This window comes from Triticum dicoccoides, chromosome 2B, assembly GCF_002162155.2.
Source record: "Triticum dicoccoides isolate Atlit2015 ecotype Zavitan chromosome 2B, WEW_v2.0, whole genome shotgun sequence".
Classification (NCBI taxonomy): domain Eukaryota; kingdom Viridiplantae; phylum Streptophyta; class Magnoliopsida; order Poales; family Poaceae; genus Triticum; species Triticum dicoccoides.
The window spans coordinates 312,051,378-312,062,219 of NC_041383.1; positions in this window are offsets into that span (position 1 = coordinate 312,051,378).

Sequence of the window (10,842 nt, forward strand, 5' to 3'; positions counted from 1 at the left end):
TCGAAAGAGGCGCAGGCTTCCTGCCTGGGACCCTCCTAAAGTACTCCTGGTCGTCATCAGCAGCCTGCACGTAGTAGTAGGCACCTCCGGTGTAGTAGGAGTCGTCGTCGACGGTGGCATCTGGCTCCAGGGCTCCAGCATCTGGTTGCGACAACCAGGTAGAAGGGAAAAGGGGAAAAGAGGGAGAAAAGCAACCGTGAGTACTCATCCAAAGTACTCGCAAGCAAGGAGCTACACTACATATGCATGGGTATATGTGTAAGGAGGCAATATGAGTGGACTGAACTGCAGAATGCCAGAATAAGAGGGGGATAGCTAGTCCTATCGAAGACTACGCTTCTGGCAGCCTCCATCTTGCAGCATGTAGAAGAGAGTAGATTGAAGTCCTCCAAGTAGAATCGCAAAGCATAATCCTACTCGGCGATCCTCCCTTCGTCGCCCTGTGGAAAAGCGATCACCGGGTTGTTTGTGGAACTTGTCTAGGTGTGTTTTATTAAGTATCCGGTTCTAGTTGTCATAAGGTCAAGGTACAACTCTGGGTCGTCCTTTTACCGAGGGACACGGCTATTCGAATAGATTAACTTCCCTGCAAGGGTGCACCACATAACCCAACACGCTCGATCCCATTTGGCCGGACACACTTTCCTAGGTCATGCCCGGCCTCGGAAGATCAACACGTCGTAGCCCCACCTAGGCCTAACAGAGAGGTCAGCACGCCGGTCTAACTCCTATGGCGCAGGGGTCTAGGCCCATCGCCCATTGCACACCTGCACATTGCGAGGGCGGCCGGAAGCAGACCTAGCAACCTTCATTACAAAGGAAGTCACGTTACGCGCTCCAATCAGGCACGCGCCGCTCAGTCGCTGATGTCTAGAAGGCTTCGGCTGATACCACGACGTCGAGTGCCCATATCTTTCCCACGTAGTTGGTTAGTGCGTATAGGCCAGTGGCCAGACTCAGATCAAATACCAAGATCTCGTTAAGCGTGTTATTATGAAGCAACCGCGAATGCCAGCCAGGGCCAGGACCACCTCTCGCCTAGGTGGTCTCAACCTGCCCTATCGCTCCGCCACAAAGTAACAGTCGGGGGCCGTCGGGAACCCAGGCCCACCTCTACCGAGATGGAGCCACCTGTCCTTCCAGCCCCCACATCGAAATCACTTGCGGGTACTCAACGAGCTGACCCGACTTTAGTCACCATCTGTATAGTATGTGTGTATGTATAGTATATACCCATGATCACCTCCCAAGTGATCACGGCCCGATAGTATAGCAAGGCAGACTGACAAGAATGTAGGGCCAATGATGATAAACTAGCATCCTATACTAAACAATTAGGATTGCGGGTAAGGTATCAATGACTGTAGCAACAATGACAGGTTATGCATCAGAATAGGATTAATTGAAACAGTAACATGCTACACTACTCTAATGCAAGCAGTAGAGAGTAGAATAGGCCATATCTGGTGATCAAAAGGGGGTCTTGCCTGGTTGCTCTTGGCAAGAAGGAGGGGTCGTCAACATCATAGTCGAACTGGGGGTCGCCAGCAGTCTCGGGGTCTATCAGAAAGAAGTAATGGAGAGGGAACACAATAAATAACAGAGCAATCAAAGCATCACAAAGCGTAACATGGCAATACGCGGTGCTAGGTGTGCCCTAACACGATAGTAGGTGATACCGACGAAGGGGGGAAACATCCGGGAAAGTATTCTCGGTGTTTCGCGTTTTCGGATAGATGAACCGGAGGGGGAAAGTTGTGTGTTTGCTATGCTAGGAGTGTGTGGCGGACGAACGGACTGCTTATCCGGATCTATCTCGTCGTTCTGAGCAACTTTCATGTAGAAAGTATGTTCATCTGAGCTATTGTTTATTTTATATGATTTTCTAAAGTTTTAAATCATTTTTAGAATTTATTTAATTATTTAATTCGAGCATTATCTAGAATAGTGAAAGGTGATGTCAGCATGACATCACCATGACATCAGCAGGTCAAACCCAACTGACCAGAGTCAAACCTGGCCTGTGGGTCCAATGGGACCCACCTGTCATTGACTAATGCTAACTAAACAGGTTTAACTAGTTTAGTTAACTGATTAGGTTAATTAAACATAATTAATTAAGTTAATTAAACATGATTGATTAGTTACTTAATTAATATTTATGTTTTCTTTTATTTATTTATTTATTTTTATTTTTAAACGTTCCAGGGGCTGAGCCCCACATGTCATTGGCCCATAGGGCCAAACGAGCGCGGGTGAAAGGGCGCTGCCCGATCGGGCGCACACCCGAGGGGCGCTGGGCACGCATGGCATACGCCGGTGTCGGCGGCCAGCGGAGGCAGAAAATGGATGGCAGCGGCGGGCAGTGGGGGCGAGCGAAGGCACCTGGACGGCTGCGGGGGCGCGCCGCGCTCAGCCGGGCGAGTAGCAAGCGACGGCGGCGAGGCCCTGGGCGGGCGCACGAGCAGCGCGCGGCCTGCAGGCGTGGGGCGTTCGGGGCGAAGCCAGTGGCAGGGAAGCGGCGACCGGAGCAGGGTGGCGTGGGGAAGGAAGGAGTGTAGGCCGGAGGTGGCCTCACCAGCATTGGAGAGAAGCGGGGCGGTGAGGCTCGGGGGCGACCGTTGTGGAGGAGGACGGGGACGAGGCGTCGTCACGACGTCGGGGAGGCGGGCGCAGTCCGGCGGGGAGGAGGACGGGGACGTGACGACGGCGGGGCATCATCAGGCGGCTTCGGGTCCTCGAGCGGCGGCGGTGGTCGACGACAGCGCTGGGGACGGCGGCAGGCGACGGTTCCCATGGCGCGGTCGCGCGGGCGAGGTGGGGCTCCGACGCGGCAAGGGGTCGGGCGCGATGGGGAACGACGTCGAGGGGGGTTTCATCCCCAATCCAGATCTGGATCGGGGGAGAGGGGAGGAGGGACGTGGGGAGCGAGTGGGGGGGCGTGGGTGCGATGGGCTAGGGTTTCCCATCGGTGGGGGTGTTATGGGGACTGAGGGGCCAGTTGGGCTGGCCGGTTGGGCCTTGGCCAGCTGGGCCAGTTGGCCCGGGGGTTGGGGGTTGTTTTATTCCTTTCTTTTTACCTTTTCATATTTTTCTTCTTTGTTTTATTTTAGTTACACATTAATTTTAATTTAGTAAAATATATCTATAGCCCCTAAAATAATGTTTCAGAACAATCCACTAGTATATAAGTTTTACCCTGATATAAAATAGTCTTGTATTTTGTAAAATACCAAAGTCGTTCAAATAGTTGTTTTGCTGCTCTTTAAATCATTTTAGTGCTTTAAATCTTTTTACAAAAATGTGGTTCCTCCACCATTAGGACTTAGGATTTATTTGTCCCATTTTGAACATTTTAGTTTTAACATTTGAAAAATTTACGGTTTGACTTGATTTTGAATTTGAATTTGAATCAGTTTCGAACTAGCACGAGATTAGCAACAGTAACCATCGTGACGTGGCATCATTAACATAGGTTTACTGTAGCTTAACTACCCGGGCGTCACAATTCTCCTCCACTACAAGAAATCTCGTCCCGAGATTTAAGAGGGGAGTAGGGGGGGAGGTGCTAGTAGCGAAAAACCTAACGAGTCTTCTCGGTCTTGGCTGCCCTTTCGAAGAGGTTGATCCCTTTCGTTGTTGTCTTCATTTCCCTGCTTCAAGTCACCATGATCAAGTCATCATTCTTTCTTCGGGATCTCCATCGTCCTACGAACGCAGCCAAGGGGAAGAACTCCGGAAGAATGCATCTCCACAAAGTTGGGCATCTGACGGTGAACTCAATGGGAAATACACAAGGTACCCCACGAGTTGTATTTCAGTGAATTCGTTGAGTGCAATATACAATTGTACCAAAGTTTCAAACGGGTAGGCAATCATTCGATGAGTAGACATAAGCTGGAATGGAGGTTTGAACAACGAGAATAACATGGTGTTTGATTCCAGGATGATCAATGGTATAGCATTTAGCTCATGAATCACATACGAAGCCAGGTGCAGAGGATACATTAGAATCCGGGTTGTAAAGAAGAGTCAGGTTTCGATCCTGTGGAACTGTGGGTTATGGGCCCACCATGTGGGTTAAAAGTAGAAAGGCGTTGACAACTTGCATGGTCATGATAGCAAGGCACGTCGGAGAAGAGACTGTCAGATATGTCGGCAACAACTTCGGTACCAAGGGCGAGGGACGAAGAGAACCATTTTCCCACTCGTTGAACGAGGCGAACCAATTGGCAAAGTTCTCACCCATCGGTGGTTACCGGAATGTCATCAACAATAGTAACAGGGTCTTACCGACAGAGTGTTACATCAAGGTGCTTACCTAAGCAGGGAATTATCTCCGCTCATCTAAGTCAGATTACAGGAAAGGTTAAACAAAAGAATGGAAAGGAAAACGCGATTGTCACATTAAACAGAACAATGGGAAGGAAAATTATGATTACACACAATTATTAGGAGCATATCCTTCCCATGGACAAGCAGAACATGGCATACAGGGTAGGAGAGCAAGTACCCAACCATTCAGATAAAGAGTCAAGGATTAATCAAGATGTTACCCATACAATAGTGTTTGGATAACTGACCAAGAAACATTTAGCATCGCGCCTCCAATGTTCTTGTTGATGAGCGTGATATCATAGTCATGCCTCGAGGTAGCAATGATATGGTGTTCCAACAAAGGCCAGACTTTGGATACACAAATGATCCATCGGGAGCAACTTATAAATTAAGTCTTACAATTTCCTCCAGGAAGAATGGTTATTCTTGCAAAAGGAATTATAATGATAGGTCCTCCAGCCAGGGGTGCTAGGCATGACATCATATTACCGGGTCATCAAAGGACCAACATCATAACTCCTGGAAAGTTTTCCCAACCATCATATCTGACTGAGATTCAGATCCGATTGGTGTCATGATACCTCAGACTCCGGATGTCCGAGAAGAAAAGGTGCAACACAATTTGACGAGATGACATTGTGAGATTCTCGGAAAATGAACTATGGGAGCGGGTTCCTGAAACAATAGTTCGTCATTAAACCAAGGAGGGGATGAGAAGGTGGTTGATGAACTGAGCGACAATTCATGGAGAATTCCAAACGGATGGATTTCCACAATAATGTGAACAAGAAGATGACATTTGTCATATCAAATGATACAATGATGTATGCCCGAGGAGAACATCCACGAGCAAACACTGGTTGGAAGGTGCACCCGAAATATGGGCTTAGGTAGCAAGATCGATGATAGAAGGGTGATCCGATATCCAATACACAAAGAATGTAACTATCGTTCATTAACTTACAAGCAATAGGGTTGCTAGAAATTATGAATTTTTCACATCACAGTCCATTTGTCGGTATTCCGGTTGGAACACGGGGGTCATGAAAAGAATGGTGATGGTGAGAAGCATCACTTGCATCAATAATTCATAAGAGGTGGTGAAATTCTCACGACATACTTGATATAATAGATGGTAATATTCCAAGGTAAAGAAGAACAAACGCTGGATAGCAAGGAACTCAAGGTATAACACAAAACACGATCATGTTTGTGTTGGAGGGGAGGCAATAAACTGGCCGATGATAAGACAAATCATCGAGGGCAAGGATGGTATTTCTCATCATGAATTCGATTGACATCCTGGAAGAGCTTAGAATGCTGATGATGATCACGACGCATTTGTCGAGATATTTCATGAAGATGTAATCAATCGGCAACGACGTCAAGCAAAAGCAATAGTGAAGCGAAGGGTTGTTGGAACCACGAATACGACACAAACTCGGAATCAAGCTTGATGTTCATGGTGAATTGATATGCCGAGGAAGATCGATGTAAGCTTAGCTCATCATCGAAAGTTGTGCTCCGGGATTAAGGACCAGGTAGCACAGTTAAGGTTTAGCATGATAATGATATAGCCGATCAGGCTAGGAGTGACGTGATCGAGTATTAAACTTCTCAACAACAAAGTACTGAGAGTACTGAATCTTAGTATTGATTCGATTCACAAATTGGTGTTCTCGGTTGATGACAACCCAGAACCCGTGGAGTGCATATGATGGGAAAAGGGTACTGCTTCATCAGAATTTCATAAGATGAAGTGCAATGGGTGGATATCCTCGAGATACCAGGGGGTAATACTCGAAGGTAGAACAAGATAGAGGTTGGGAAGGCGTACTGATCTGCAGAAGGCAAGTACTTTAACTTGTCCGAGAAATAGAATCAAAGGAGAACAATCATGGTCAGAACCATAACTACAAGGGGTCCAATTTAATGACACCGAAAGAATTACTCGAATGAGTAAATATTAGGCAAGAAGCTTCCATGATAAGTTGCACATCGGGTCCATGGGCATGAACACAGAGTTCAAGGTCGACTCCCACTTCTCCAATGCATACCCTTTCATTCACTTCTCACTTTCGATGAAGTTGTAGTGTTGAAATATTATCTGGCAAAACACCAGAAGAGTATGACTCATGAAAACTCTCGGGTGCATACGGTTAGGGAAGGCATAGGTTCAACCCATAGGGGCATCTTAGGAGCATATACCACAAACATCAGGAGTAATTATCACCAGCTCGAAAGTAGAGCATGGTTTACAAAGCAGAGGATACAATTTACCAAAGGCATTATATACCCGTGGAAAAGCTCACAAGGTTATTGAATATGAAGGACGATGTCGGATGAAATCCAACAATGGATCGGGCGATCCACAACGGAGCTGATGTGAGTATCGGTACTCCAGAAAGAATGCACGGGCATCATATTATAGAACATCGGAATAATTCGATGCTTAGATAACAAAGGAATTATGATTTCCAAAACAAATGATCAGAAGCAGATGCTCTGATCAAGGATGGATAAGTTGGATAGACGAGAGGCACAATTGACGACAAATAGTTTGGTCGAGAACCAGCTCATGTTCTAAATGACGTCTGAGCCGGAAAGATAATTTAGAAGGGTTGATAGATGATTGTGTGCATTCGCACACATGTTGAATCAATAGGGTCAAAATGTCAATCACAAGGATTTTAATGGTTATTGCTAGACAAACGGAATTGTCCAGACTGCAAGCAGACAAGCATTTGCAGAGCAATAGTTGGCAGAGAATTACCGGAAGATCAGGTAACATATTAATGTATTTTGTGCATCATATGAACAACGGGGGAAGAATGGATACTCGGAAGTGCGAGGAATTATCCATAGGGAGTATTCATGAGGCAAGAACTGCAAGGCAGTAAACACAAAGGATTCTCGGAATATCCAAAGTATTTCAGGGTATCTTGTAATAACAACAACAATAAGTGAAGTTATGGACGACAAGTGTATGTAGTTTTCCATAGGGATTTATCGGTGGTATGGAATTGCAACGGTGAAGGGCACAAGGGTCTCGGGGAAACATCGGAGAGTATCTTCAAAATATATTGGTGTAGCAGGCGATCATCTGGACTGAAGGGGCTCTCCGGAAGTAAAGTAGTTCCGAGAACCTAAAGTCAGATTTAGTAAAATCATTTAACCCGAATAGAAAAGAGATCAGAGTCCCAGAGTATAGACAAGGAGTAAAAGATCCTAACACCACCCAATGGCGACGTGGGCCCATGGGCCGCACAGCCATGTTAGTAAAAAGTTTTGCAATGTCTAGACTCAACTTCAGCCAAGGAGTGTGGAAGGGGGATTCCTACAGGCAGTCGGCTCTGATACCAACTTGTGACGCCCCCGATTCAATCGTACACTAATCATGCATGCAAACGTCTACGATCAAGATCAGGGACTCACGGGAAGATATCACAACACAACTCTAAAAACATAAATAAGTCATACAAGCATCATAATACAAGCCAGGGGCCTCGAGGGCTCGAATACAAGTGCTCGATCATAGATGAGTCAGCGGAAGCAACAATATCTGAGTACAGACATAAGTTAAACAAGTTGCCATAAGATGGCTAGCACAAACTGGGATACAGATCGAAAGAGGCGCAGGCCTCCTGCCTGGGATCCTCCTAAACTACTCCTGGTCGTCGTCAGCAGCCTGCATGTAGTAGTAGGCACCTCCGGTGTAGTAGGAGTCGTCGTCGATGGTGGCGTCTGGCTCCAGGGCTCCAGCATCTGGTTGCGACAACCAGGTAGAAGGGAAAAGGGGAAAAGAGGGAGAAAAGCAACCGTGAGTACTCATCCAAAGTACTCGCAAGCAAGTAGCTACACTACATATGCATGGGTATATGTGTAAGGAGGCAATATGAGTGGACTGAACTGCAGAATGCCAAAATAAGAGGGGGATAGCTAGTCCTATCGAATACTACGCTTCTGGCAGCCTCCATCTTGCAGCATGTAGAAGAGAGTAGATTGAAGTCCTCCAAGTAGCATCGCATAGCATAATCCTACCCGGCGATCCTCCCCTCGTCATCCTGTGGAAAAGTGATCACCAGGTTGTCTGTGGAACTTGTCTGGGTGTGTTTTATTAAGTATCCGGTTCTAGTTGTCATAAGGTCAAGGCACAACTCCGGGTCGTCCTTTTACCAAGGGACACAGCTATTCGAATAGATTAACTTCCCTGCAGGGGTGCACCACATAACCCAACACGCTCGATCCCATTTGGCCGGACACACTTTCCTGGGTCATGCCCGGCCTCGGAAGATCAACACATCGCAGCCCCACCTAGGCCTAACAGAGAGGTCAGCACGCCTGTCTAACTCCTATGGCGCAGGGGTCTGGGCCCATTGCCCATTGCACACCTGCATGTTGCAAGGGCGGCCGGAAGCAGACCTAGCAACCTCCATTACAAAGGAAGTCACGTTACGCGTTCCAATTAGGCGCGTGTCGCTCAGTCGCTGACGTCTAGAAGGCTTCCGCTGATACCACGACGTCGAGTGCCCATATCTTTCCCACGTAGTTGGTTAGTGCGTATAGGCCAGTGGCCAGACTCAGATCAAATACCAAGATCTCGTTAAGCGTGTTATTATGAAGCAACCGCGAACGCCAGCCAGGGCCAGGCCCACCTCTCGCCTAGGTGGTCTCAACCTGCCCTGTCGCTCCGCCACAAAGTAACAGTCGGGGGCCGTCGGGAACCCAGGCCCACCTCTACCAGGATGGAGCCACCTGTCCTTCCAGCCCCCATATCAAAATCACTTGCGGGTACTCAACGAGCTGACCTGACTTTAGTCACCATCTGTATAGTATGTGTGTATGTATAGTATATACCCGTGATCACCTCCCAAGTGATCACGGCCCGATAGTATAGCAAGGCATACTGACAAGAATGTAGGGCCAATGATGATAAACTAGCATCCTATACTAAACAATTAGGATTGCGAGTAAGGTATCAATGACTGTAGCAACAATGATAGGCTATGCATTAGAATAGGATTAATTGAAACAGTAACATGCTACACTACTCTAATGCAAGCAGTAGAGAGTAGAATAGGCGATATATGGTGATCAAAGGGGGGGCTTGCCTGGTTGCTCTTGGCAAGAAGGAGTCGTCAACATCGTAGTCGAACTGGGGGTCGCCAGCAGTCTCGGGGTCTATCAGAAAGAAGTAACGGAGAGGGAACATAATAAATAACAGAGCAATCAAAGCATCACAAAGTGTAACATGGCAATACGCGGTGCTAGGTGTGCCCTAACGCGGTAGTAGGTAATACCGACGAAGGGGGGAAACATCCGAGAAAGTATTCCTGGTGTTTCACGTTTTCGGACAGATGAACCTGAGGGGGAAAGTTGCGTGTTTGCTATGCTAGGAGTGTGTGGCGGACGAACGGGCTGCGTATCTGGATCCGTCTCGTCGTTCTGAGCAACTTTCATGTAGAAAGTATTTTCATCTGAGCTATGGTTTATTTTATATGATTTTCTAAAGTTTTAAATCATTTTAAGAATTTATTTAATTATTTAATTCGAGCATTATCCAGAAAAGTGGAAGGTGATGTCAGCATGACATCACCATGACATCAGCAGGTCAAACCCAGCTGACCAGAGTCAAACCTGGCATGTGGGTCCAATGGGACCCACCTGTCATTGACTAATGCTAACTAAACAGGTTTAAATAGTTTAGTTAATTGATTAGGTTAATTAAACGTAATTCATTAAGTTAATTAAACATGATTGATTAGTTACATAATTAATATTTATATTTTTTTTCTATTTATTTTTTTTAAAAATGTTCCAGGGGCTGAGCCCCACATGTCATTGGCCCATAGGGCCAAACGGGCGCGAGTGAACGGGCGCTGACCGATCGGGCGCACACCCGAGGGGCGCTGGGCACGCATGGCATACGCCGGTGTCGGCGGCCAGCGGAGGCAGGAAAGGGATGGCCGCGGCGGGCAGTGGGGGCGGGCGAAGGCACCTGGACGGCTGCGGGGGCGCGCCGCGCTCAGCCGGGCGAGTAGCAAGCGACAGCGGCGAGGCCCTGGGCGAGCGCACGAGCAGCGCGCAGCCTGCGAGGCACGGGGCGGTCGGGGCGAAGCCAGTGGCAGGCAAGCGGCGACCGGAGCGGGGTGGCGTGGGGAAGGAAGGAGTGTAGGTCGGAGGTGGCCTCACCTGCGTTGGAGAGAAGCGGGGCGGCGAGTCTCGGGGGCGACCATTGTGGAGGAGGACGGGGACGAGGCGTCGTCACGACGTCGGGGAGGCGGGCGCAGTCCGGCGGGGAGGAGGACGGGGACGTGACAATGGCGGGGCATCATCAGGAGGCTTCGGGTCCTCGAGCGGCGGCGGTGGTCGACGACAGCGCTGGGGACGGCGGCAGGCGACAGTTCCCCAGGCGCGATCGCGCGGGCGAGGTGGGGCTCCGACGCGGCAAGGGGTCGGGCGCGATGGGGAACGACGTCGAGGGGGGTTTCATCCCCGATCCAG